The sequence below is a fragment of the Elaeis guineensis genome, chromosome 6 (assembly GCF_000442705.2).
Source record: "Elaeis guineensis isolate ETL-2024a chromosome 6, EG11, whole genome shotgun sequence".
Taxonomy (NCBI): domain Eukaryota; kingdom Viridiplantae; phylum Streptophyta; class Magnoliopsida; order Arecales; family Arecaceae; genus Elaeis; species Elaeis guineensis.
In genome coordinates this window covers 17,184,463-17,197,336 of record NC_025998.2, presented here as the reverse complement: position 1 = coordinate 17,197,336, position 12,874 = coordinate 17,184,463, and the positions used below count along the sequence as shown (strand labels likewise).

The following is a 12,874-nucleotide window of genomic DNA, read 5'->3' as shown; positions in this document are numbered from 1 at the left end:
ACAGTCAGGTTGTCAATTCTTATTGTTTCTTATATCATAATTCTTCATAAATCATGTTTCATATTCTAATTTCGATAATAAAACATATAATCATGTAGTATCGAAATCAATCAATATAATGCATCATGAAATAATATATTCAATCATGCTTCATCATAACATTTCAAATAAGATATTTTTATAACAAAAATACCATTCATCCAATTCATGCATCGTTTCACAAATCATGTCAGAAGAATACACTATAATTTGCCGATGAATCTAGAAAAGGTGAAACATTACTTACCTCGAACGCATTCCAATAAATCCATAAAATTCTATAAATTTTCTTCCAAAAATTCTGTTCGTAGATCATATCGCGATATCCCATGATCAAACATCCACAATCCTATACAGAATCAATTTGAATAATTAGAAAGAATACGAATTCTATATTTTAACGGTTTAGATTGGGTCCGATCATCTAATTTCATCTAATCAAAATCTAATTATGACCTAAACGATCCAAAGTTTGACTATCAGATCAAATCGGATTCGAAGTGATAGGACCAAGGTTTCTTCATCGATTTCATAAAATCAAGTGGAGAGAGAAAATCAGAGGAGAGAGAATTCATGAGGTACAATTTGAATTGATCAGATGATACAATCCAACATTACGATGGGTCCAATATCTCGATTGGTGAAATTAATGTGATCAAATCAAGTCATGGCTAGATCGGAAATCATGAATGATCAAATCTAAAGATTCATGGTCTGATTAGAGTGGGTGCCAGTACGTTGTCTGACAATCATGGATCAGGGTTCTTCATTAGAATCAGATCAGACTTATTAAAAGAAATTTCTTCATTCACTAATTTTTTTTTAGAGAGAGAATCAATCAAGAGAGAGAATATTTTAGAGAGAGAAAATTCTAGAGATAGAAAATTTAGAGAGAGAAAACTCATCTTGAATTCTTCAGACAATATGATTCAACAATTCGATCGATCAGATCAAATCATGCTAAGATTATCATGTGGACAATTCAATAAGATCATGAGAAATAAAATCTAAAAATACTTGATCTGATCAAATGGAGGTCGGTGTACCGTCCGACGATCACGGATCAAAAATCCATCACGAGGATCATTTAAATTCATCGTCATTCTTCTCAAAATTCTAGAAATCTTAGGAGAGAGAAATAATCTAGAGAGAGAATTCTAGAGAGAAAGTAGAGAGAGAAAGTCTAATTCTAGAAGAGAAAATCAGGGTTCAGACTGAAGTGAAAAGAGAGAAGAGAGAGAAACTCTCTCTCTCATCAATTTCAATTTTTTTTTCCTTTTCTTTTTCTTTTCTTTTTCTTTTCTTTTCTTTTTCTTCTTTTTCTTTTTCTTCTTTTTCTTCTTTTCTTCTTTTTTTTTTCCTGGTTCTTCCCACGCCGGAACAGAGGACCGGCGTGGCCCATGTTTTGCCGGGCCGTTCAGGCCACGGCCGCCGTGGTGGAGGCCGGCGGCCGACGGGGGCCACTCCCCCGGTTACGGAGGGGCATGGCCGGCGATCAATTCCGATCGCCGGCGCCGGAAAATCCAAAGAAAAAAGCTCAAAAACAGGGTCTCTTTCCCGTTCGGAAATCGGCGACTCTCGTCGCCGGCAGCCGCGCACAGCAGCATGGGAGGAAGGGGAAGAAGGAAGGGAAGAAGAAGGAGACTTACCTCAGCCTCCGGAGACCTCGCCAGCGAGCAATTACGGCGAGAATCGAACGGTGTCCGCGGCTCTAATTCGAGGAAATCGGAGAGAAAGAGAGAGGGAGGAAGCCAATGATCGGTCTCAAGAGGGAGAGGATCTTCTTATAGAGGACCCTAGGAGTCCTAATTTGCCCGGAATCGCCGGAGAAGAAGACTCCTACCGGGAGTCTTCTTCCCGGTTGCTCTGTTTTTTTTTTTTTTTTTTTTTTGGGCTTTGATCGACTGGCTGGGTGGGCTTGGTTGGGCTATCACATTTGGTATGACAATTAGATTATCAGTAATATGAAATCAAATTTTAAAATATTCTCATAAAATTTTATGAAATTTTGAATTACTAGAGAAGAGTTTGATTTTATCTTCTAAATTTAAATCAAAATTTTCAAGATATGCCTAACGAGAGGAGGCAGTGGCTGGGTAGGTGGAGGAGGGAATAGCAGTGATGGAGGCGAGGGAGTAGAGGTCGATGCTGGTGTAAAAGTGGGGGCCATGATCGGAGATGACTAAGGCATGGGTAGAGGGGAGGCAGTTGAGGGTGGCGAGGGCTTGGGGGAGTTTAGATAAGAAGAGAAGGTGAGAGCCATCGAGAAGGGGGTTGGAGGGGTGGGTTTTATATGATTTTTTTTAGAGATAATTTTATCTAATTTTTTTTTTATAATATTATCAAACAAGTGGTAATCTGCACAACTACCTCTCCCCAAGGTAATCTAGATTACCAATGCAATCTACATTACCACCTAAAAAGCATTCCAAATATAATAATCTGATGGGCTCATATGAAATTGTTGGCAATCTGAATAGATTACTAGCTACCAAACACAACCTAAAGCTTTTTTTGTAACAAAAAATAACTCACAATGCCCTCTCTAAAATTTTGTCTTAGCCTTGCTTGCTATTGCAGTACATCGATCGGAGACAATGGAGTTCTTATTCAAGGGCTTCTCTCTTGTAGTATTTTTCTGAAGTTTATACGAATTCGAAAGTAAGCTTCCCTTGTTCTTTTGTTTTCTCACTGCATTAGATCTCCGTGGTGTAGCCAAAGCTCTGGAAGGTGGGCTAGATTATATGTAAATAATGACCAAAGATGACCCAAATAGATGATAACAATGGCACAAAATGAGCTATTCAAATCAACTTGAGATATTGTAACAATTTTTTTGTTGGTAGAAATAAAGCACTCATACATTGTGAGTATGAATACAATCAAAAAGATCGAAAAGAAGAATATCACGGAAAGCTCTCGGCACCTCAGCCAACTCAGTCCACACAACTTCACCGAAGTGCTCAGCCACAAAAGAGGCCATCCAATCTGCCACACTATTGGCCCCTCAGTAGATGTGCCTGAAGTTAGTCGATAAGCAACTCCGTATAAGACATCAAATGTCATCGAGAAGAGAATGAGCATCCCTGACCTTCAAGTGCTTTCACAACTAGCCAATGGCTGTAGATGAATCACCTTCTATCATCAGTCTCTCCATCTGCAGCTGCAACCGTGCGAAGAAGACATCTACCCAGACTGCCCGCAGCTCAGCTACAGAAATAGTACAATCAAAAAAGTGACATCAGTCAACTATCATAAATTTGGAGTCAGGTCATGGATGACAAAGCCAGTGCCACCTTTGAGATCTCTCACAAGATCATTGAAATTGACCTTACGAAAACTCAGGGATGGGGGCCTCAGATGATGAACAGCACATGGGTTGCCACCAGAGCAGTTAGAAAGTTTCAGATGTCCTAAGTAATGAAGATCGAACCATCCACCATCACTTCAATAATATTTTGGTTTGGATCAGTGTATGCTGTACAGTGAGTCTCATCATCTACTAAGATGCTTTAAAGGTTCTCCAATTTCAGACAAACCAAATGTACTATGCTATATACGTCATTCTGATCCTAGACTTCCTAGTAGAATCACTTTATAAACTTCTTGAAACTCCAGAAAAAAATTGAACAGGCTCCATGATGGCACATGCCATCCGAGAGAGAACCCCGCCAGTGTCCAAAAAGATTGCTTCGAGAGCAGACCTTGCATCGCGAGGCAATTAATGCTCCTCATTCCAAAACTTTTACTTGCAAACAAAATCAGAGCTTTCGAATTATGCTTGCCCAAAACCTTCCTTCACTCGCCGCCGTCGCTTCCATGGAGGATGGTGATGTGACTACCACATGGCCTAGCTAAGAATGCGGCCTTCTTCTTGCAAGAAGTCGCATAAAAAACCAGCACCGAGAAGTGCAATGCGGCCTCATACTGGAAAACCAAAAAATCTCCAAGCTCAATAGAATGGCTAGAAATGAATTCCTTCCACCTGTTCTTGAACAAAACCTCTTTTGAACTCTTCACCAACTCCACATTCCATTCCCCGCCACTCGGCCCTTTCAAAGATGCGGTTCCCGATGACTCATGCTCGATGTATTCATGGAATGCAGGTAGTATTTTCGATGAAACTCCCGAAAGATTCCAACTTTTAGCAATCTTGTGGATTAAGATTTAATCTCTAATCCAAGGAAACCCTGAATAACCCTAAATCTTGAAAGAAAGTGAGGAAGGAGATAGAGGAAATACCAGGTAGTTGGAGGAGAGGCAGGGGAAGTATACCTTGAAAAAAATGCGGGCTTGATCTCGCCATGTGAGAGTACTTGATCACTTTCTTTGCTCTAATTATGGATTTTGGAAGCCTTTTGATAGTTTTTCTCTTCGCACCGGCTTCGAAATTGGGGATTTTTTTGGTCCTCTTAGTGGCACATTTGAGGTTTCTAATTACTGAAGCCTAGAAGCCCTACAATTTTGAACTCTTATGATGGGATGCAACGGAGACGAGAACAAGTGTAATGTTTCCTAGGTCGTTATCAAACTAAATGATGATGGTGAAACCAATCAGTTGAATGGGTAATGTATGGTGCCAAGAAACTTCTGGGAGACGCATGGTGTTTTGTAGCTTGAGTTGATGACGTGTCGATATAATAGTGGACTACTATGCTGGCATGAAGTTAGACATCGCATTTGATCTACTAAGACCAGCTCCCAGAGCATTTGGTTCATGGAGGAAAAAAAATAATAATTTCTCACAAACGAAAAGAAGATCTCTTATTTGATTAGGATTTTAAATAAAAAAAAATAAATTTTTTTTTCATTGGGAAAACACTCCTTACATTTCATAAGAAGCAAAAATTTATAAAAAAAATATATTTTGAAACTCTCCATGAGATAGAATTGATGATATATTTTTTTAAAATATCTTTTTAAGACGTATGGTTAATATTTTGTAAAATATTAATAGATGATTAGGATGAAATAATGAATATAATATTAATATTATCTTAATATTTATATGAATATGGTATAATTTTTATATCAATATTATAATATTTATTATATTTTAATATTTTTAATATTTATATTAATATAATATTTTTATTAATAAATTAATATTTTATCTTAATATAATACTATATTTATTATATTAAAATATTAATATAATATCAATATTAGTATTATATTAATATAATAATTTATTATGATCTAATATTATACTATAATATATTAATAGTATATTTGTATTAATATAAATATAATATTATTATTTATATAAAGTTTAAGAATAAAGAGATATGATCTTATATCTATTAAGGGTGTAATAGATATTCTACATAGTTTTTCTAGAAAAATGAGTGTTCGACCAAACATAAGCTACTTTACAATAAGTCATTTTTATATGATGAACTAAATATGTCAAAATCCTATTCTTAAGAAATAATTTTTCAAAAATTATTTTTAAGAAGAAAAGTTCTTCTCATCAATCAAACGAGTCCGAAATAGATTATGGAGGAAAATCGAGCCTTGGGTTTGGAAAAAAGATCCAGGGCTGAATCTTTGAGGTTGCTTCTCAGGTTGAAGGTGACTCGTCTATGTTTTTCCATTCTAAAAAGATTCTTTTTATTTTTTCAAATCAAATATTAGATATTTATGAAAATATCACTATTGTGTTATGGCATCTTTTTTTTCTTTTAATGGATGATATAGTCTGGATCCAATCACAATCGATATAGTAAAATTACTAATCAGAGCCTATCACGAAGCCTTTACCTCAACCAACTAGTTTTTATTGTGTGACTACTCTGAAAGCATGCAAAGATGCTCAAATCTCCTTCATTTGATTAAATTTATCCACAATGGTGGAACAGCCTCCATAACCATGAAATATATGAGTTAATCACCCAATGATATCTTTTAAATGTGTGAGTGGTTATTCACAACAGCCATCCTTGTATGTTCCAAAATTCTATCACGGTGGGCTTCATCCCCTGCCTATATAAATTGCTCCAAGAGATCTTCCAGATATGTCGAGTCTCAACTCATAAGTTCCAAGCTCAAGTTTGATTAGGCCAACTCTGCGATATAATTCTCTATTTTGAACTCTTTGAGTTCTCTCTCTCTCTCTCTCACCTACTTAGAATTTCTCATGTTTCATTGATGATTATATAACTTAGGTATCAAAGGGGCCTCTGTCTGACACTCCCTAATGAGCAAAGTTGTGGTGTTTTAGGATCGATCCCACTATTAAAGTGAATATCTAGCCAATATCACCTATCCTTCAAGGTGCTTCGAGATAGGCCACTAACTCCTTAAATCCTAGCCAATATAAAGGTATTTAAGGTTGAAAAAAATAATTAAATTCATGTTTAGTTAGAAATTGAGCTTGATTTCTAATCTCTTTAGCAGCAAGCAAACCAAGCAAGCTATATTTAACTCTCAAATGCGCAACTCTATTTTGCAAAACATATACATAGATGAATGATTTATATATAAAATATTATAATATAATAGTTAATATCATATTATAAATTATTTATATATTTATCTAATATAAATTAATAAAAAATATAAAAAATATTTAATTATAATATAAAATTATAATAAATAATAGATTAGACTATGTAATTAAAAGCCTTGAAAGATATATCTCTCTTCTTAGTCCTGTTAAATAAGTTGCTCATGAATAGCTCGAGTTTAACTCATAATTAAATAAGCTAGCTCAAGCTTGACTAGATTATAAAATGACCTGGGCCAAAGTCATGTGAGACTTCATGTTTGGCTCAATTACCACCCCCCAACCCAAAAAAAAGGTAATTTTGTATTTATTATCATTAGTAATGAAAGTATACATTATAGTTATATGAATTATAATAAATATAAATAAAAAATAATCAAAAGAAAGAAAAACAAATTCAAAATAGTTTTTAGTGAAATTCAATATATAAATAATAAATAGAAAAATAAGATACACACAATCAAGTTATGAACTTCTAAAAACATGATTAAATATAAATTTTGAGAATTCTTAAATTATTCAAAATAAAAATAAAATTAAAATTGATATATCATGTTGGACTAAGTTGGATCTATAAGATGTTCAACTGGACATGGGCCAGATGTTATGACCCAACTCGAGTTGGTGAGTAAAATCTCTATTCAAGTCTTTGTAAAATTGGGACAAAGAAGTTCGTTCTAAGTAGGAGTGGCAAAAATTGACTCGATTTAGAAATTTGTTCTGGCCTAACATAATTTGAACCACATTTTATTCAAAAGATTCTGAGTTCAAGTGAGTATATGTCAATTTTTCAACCCATATCTTAAGCAAAATCTCAATTTCACATAGGGTAGAGCTTTTTATCTCCTATCTATTTAATAAGTACAAAGATGTTTGGTAAAAATATTAGATAGGAGGTAGAATTTGAACTCAAATTATTGGTGTCGTACATAAAATGATTTTAACAATCCAAATAATTTTAACTAAAAGATTTACTTTTCCAAGGTCATGTTTGTTGGCATCACCTATTTTTGAGCAATAAAAAATTATTCCCATTCATCTTTCTTAATATATAAGAATAATGATTAATTCTCCAACATATGTTTCCTTGAGAAATAATTATGTTTACATTTAGTAATGGAAAATAAAAAAAAAATCTTCATTGATATATTTATGCAATTTTATCAGTGCAAAACTCTAATCTATTTACAAAATTAAAAAATTACATGATTTATAATATTTTTTAAACTTTATTTGGTAATTTTGATTGTTCGCAGGTTTTTTTTTTTTCAAAAATATTAACTTGATCGTATAAGATTATTTTTGATCTTTATGATTCTTGGCCTATTAACTTTATACATTTTCTTTTTACAATTTGGTTATAGTGGTGATCATCTAACATATATCCACGGACTTCATAAGATATTGATCTCATCAAAAAAATTTCAATATAAAATAATATCAATTAACACCAAGATTGTCAATTTGCAAATTATATGGGAATATTTAATGTAAAAGTTGGTACCTCTAATATTTAATGTAAAAATTGGTACCTCTAATATCTCACCTAAAAGGTATAGTCTGAAACTAATCATTAAAAAATAAAACTAAATAATTAAAATTAATCTAATGTACTAAACAAATGTATCTATTTTCTTTCTTTCTTAGCTAAAACTTTTCAAAATATACTTCAAATCTAATAGATGAAAATATATAAGAGAATAGTTTTTATAATCATTACTTTGCACGGCTATTTTTCTATTCTAAACTCTCATATATTTTATATTCTTACCATAGTTGTAGGGGGTTTTAAAATAAAATATAAACTAAATCATGTTACATGTGTGACCCAATATGTAATTTGTTGCACAGGAATCATGATATTTTCAAGATCCAAGGGATTACAATTTGCAAAAATTTTATATAAACTAATTTTCTTAAAAGGGTGAGTCAATAAAAATAGGTGGAAAATGATGAAGTGCAAGACAAATTATATTATCTAAGTTATCATAATTTTATAATTTTTTATGCAAAAAATTGTTCAACTAACTTCTCTGAAAATTTATAAATCAGCATTAAAAATTTGTTGCAGTCCATGGATCAACTCATCTACTTTCCCTACGATGTGCAAAAGAAATAATAACACTGTTAGGCAAGGGCTCTACAAGTCCATCCGTACCATTATGCCAAGATTGATGACTATTTATTACACCCAACAATGTCCTCAAATATCTTATGAGATATTTGATATATCTTATATAAAAGAAAAACTAATAATGATAAGTTTCAACCAACTATGTTCCAAAATGTAAAAATTAAAACTAATTTATATTTTATATTTGAATAAAATTTTCATGACAAGTTTTGCTTTCAAGTAGCCTTTGTATGTTGAAAAATGAACTTTTGTCAAAGGTGACTTGGTGTTAAACCCCACTTACCAAAACTACTTAAAATGTACCATATAAGTTTTCATCAAATATGCTATGGTTTATGCATATGTTGCTATAGGAATTATTATAATTTGTCATGTAAAATTTTTATATCTCAACATGCACCATGCCAATCGCATCAAAACTTTACATATATGAACTTTGCAATACACACACATATGCATTTTTGGATTTAGATAATTATAATATGGGTGTTAGCTTCCCTCTCTCAAATATAACAAACTATCGCTACTGATTAACAATATGATCTAAAAATAATTTAATATTTATTGTGATCTCAAATTTCTATAAGATAATCATGCTATATCCCTAAGACCCAGTTTAAATTATAGATACCAACTCAAAATATGCTAATAATCATCAATATAATTTAAAATTTCTTGGTACTTATTATCATTTAAAATAATTATATAATGTGAGATTATTACTATTTATTTATTGAGTATTTTTATGAATATCACTATATAGTCTTTGTGACTTTGATTATGAGATCCTATTTGCTTAACTTTACTAGCTATCTCACTCTATTGAAAAAAAAACTTATGCAGGTTGTTACATATCCTATAGATTAGTAAATTTCTTTTAATCATGTGCATCATGCGTCGCATGGCTTTTTATTTTCATGATTTATGATTTAAGTCTTCGAATTTTTTCAATAACTCTAATAATTAAGAAAATTTCTAAAGTAATTATAGTTAGATCCCTTTCTTAGAAATTCTAACCATATTGAACTTCATTGTGAAAAGAATCCTAACATTGTTTGTCTCCAAGGAGTAGGGAAATTCTTTATAAATTGTGACTTCCATGACTTTATGCATTCCAATAATCCCACACATTCTAAAATCCAAATTCATATTGATTTGTTCATTTTAGAAAAATTTAAGATGTATTTGGTGTTGTTTAGGTTTATTTTGTTAGGATAAAGTGCACTTAAAGCCACTTTAATTTTTAAAAATGATTTTGATTTATTTTCAGGCTTTTGACTATGAAAGTGAAAGATGAAAGTCATTTAACCCCTAAAATAACTTTCATCCAAAATAACTAAAAGGGAGGTAAAGTGGCTATAGGCAATTCGAGTTACAAAACTGCTTGATAGAGAGAAAAGATGCAAAAGAAAGGTCTCTTTATCACTTCACCCTTACTTTTTTTTGATATTACCACAATCATAATTTTAATAAAATAATAAAAAATATTATTAAAAGATATACTATTTTTAATAATAAATATATTACATACTTCATATAAATATTACTTACATATTAAAAATAATCTATTTATTATTTTAAAAATATTATTTTATTCCATCATAATTATGTTAACTATTTTCTTAAATATTATAATTAATTATTGATATTAATAACAATCACTAATATTAATATCATTTGTTATTTGTTTATATTTAGAATACCACTATTTATTATTCAAATATTGAAACATAATTAATATAAAATATACTATTTTATTTTAATAAATAATATATATTATAGCTAAAAATATCATTTAAATGTTTGAAGTAATAATATTTTGTTAAAATTTATTTACTTAGTCATAATTAATAGTATAAAAATAATGTTAATAATTTAATATTATTAAATTTAATAAAGCTAATTTGTTTAATTCTTAATAATTAATTATAGGACTTATTATTTCTTTATTATTAGTAATATTAGTATTTATTATTTGATAATGAAGAAAATTCATATAGCATGATATTATTCTGTTCAATCTGTACATGTAATATTATTTTTAATCAATAAACAAAAGAATAATATTAATAACTTAATGCTATTAAATTTAGTAAAGATAATGCTATTTAATTCTTAATGATTACTAACAAAACTTATTATTCCTTATTATTAGTAATATTAGTATTTATTATTTGCTAATGAAGAAAATTAATATAGCATGATATTATCTTGTTCAATCTGTGCATGTAATATTTATTTCTAATTAATAAATAAGTAATAATATAATGTAAATATTGATTAAATAGTTTTTAATAAAATAATTTATCATTCAATAAATAAAATTAGTATTATTTTTATTATCTATGATAGTAAGGAATAATATTAAAGAAGCAATAATATTATTATTTCAATATTGGTAATAATATTGTTTGAATAATATTATTTTTTTCAATCATAATGAATAATACAAATAGTTATCATTATTGATGATTAATAATACCAATATTATTCAATTAATAAGGCATAACTTGTTGTTACTTATAAACAATAACATAATCATTTATTATTCAAATATTAAAATATAATTTATTTTATTGAAAGTCTTTTTAAAATTAAAATTTCAATATTTATTTTTTAGATAAACTAAACACCAAAATTTTGCATAGGGATAACAATAAGTTAGATCGATCAACACCCATACCTGCTCCACAATTAAAATCTCTATACTCATATCTGTCTCGAGTTGAGCAAGGAACTCATCATGTACATATTATAAAATAATTATCATTTTGAAAGAAGGATTTAGATTAAGGTTGCATTGGGTTGCGGAGCATATTATTATCCATATATGACTAAAATCTATTTTGAATATTTTTTCTAAATTTATATCTGTTCCAGATTTAAATTAGATCAGATAAAATCTATTTTATTCAGATCAGATTGGATCAGATATCCGATGAGTCGATTAAAATTGCCATCCCTAATTTGGTTTCAGTAAAGTTATTTTTTAAGAAGTAATTATTTCATCTTGATTAATTTTCTATGACCAAATATTTTCTTTTAATAAAGCTAAAAGATCATTTTAAAAATATTTATCTAAATTAAACACGATATCAAACAAGTTCTATATATTTTCATAAAAGAAGATACCGAAACCTTTATCGATTTTTTTTTATATTGAAAATCTTTAATAGTAGCCTCATGCATATTTGCACATTATTATAAATAATATTTAAAAAATTAATAAAATGTTTTGTTTAAAATATTCTAAGTCATTTATTGTTTTGAGAAAAGCAAGAGAAGGGTGTTTTAAGTGCTTTTATAATTTTTTTTTTTTGACCATAGAAGTAATTTTCCGATGATGTTGTCAAGCACTTATTTTGTTTAAAAAGTGTCTTTCTAGCAAGCACTCTTGCAAGAATTACCTAACAGCTTTTTGCCCAAATTATCAGAAGGCAACTCCTTACACATCACCGACAAGAGAAATTGCATACCTGTCATATCCTTTTGGCTTTTTTTTGGCTTGGAAAAGCTCTTTGCTTATTGTCTCGGAGGAAGCCACACTCTCATCTCTTTCCAAACTCCGATATTTTTTTTTTTGATAAAAAAATCTTTGATAAATTAGTATAGTGGTTGGTATATATAATAAAAATAAAAATAATATAGATATTATTCGTCAGATTCATTTTTCATATCTAAGCCAATCCAAATACGGATAAAAATTTAAAAAGTTGATTAATATTTATATTCATATCTATCAAAAAAAAATATAGATATGAATAGATGATTATCTATCTAAATATCTGAATGAACATTAATCTATAAAATTTTATATATTATTTATTTTATTTTTTAAAATATATTATTATATAAATATATTATTAGTTTGATTTATCATTTATCTAGTAATATTTTTATTTTTATATTTAAAAAATTTAATTATTTAAATTATTTTAATATCTAAATTATATTTATATTTATTTAAAATAAATATAGATATTATTTTTTTATTTAAATAATATGTATATCTATTTTTATATCCATCAAATAAAATAAATATGGATGTTAATATGCTGGTTTCCGGTTTTCGCACAATCACCCGCCTTCTGGCTTCCGTGTCCACTTGTAGTCGGAGAAACCGACAAAATCCCGATATATCCGACACACAAGATCAATTCACGTAATTTCTCACCAAACCGGTGGCATTTGCC

General features: G+C 29.7%; 1 pseudogene; it reads right to left on the bottom strand.

The window, feature by feature from the left end:
• Window positions 1-2,834: 2,834 nt before the first annotated feature.
• LOC114914318 (B3 domain-containing protein Os11g0197600-like) lies at window positions 2,835-4,597 on the bottom strand (annotated as a pseudogene).
• Between the last annotated feature and the right edge of the window lie 8,277 nt (window positions 4,598-12,874).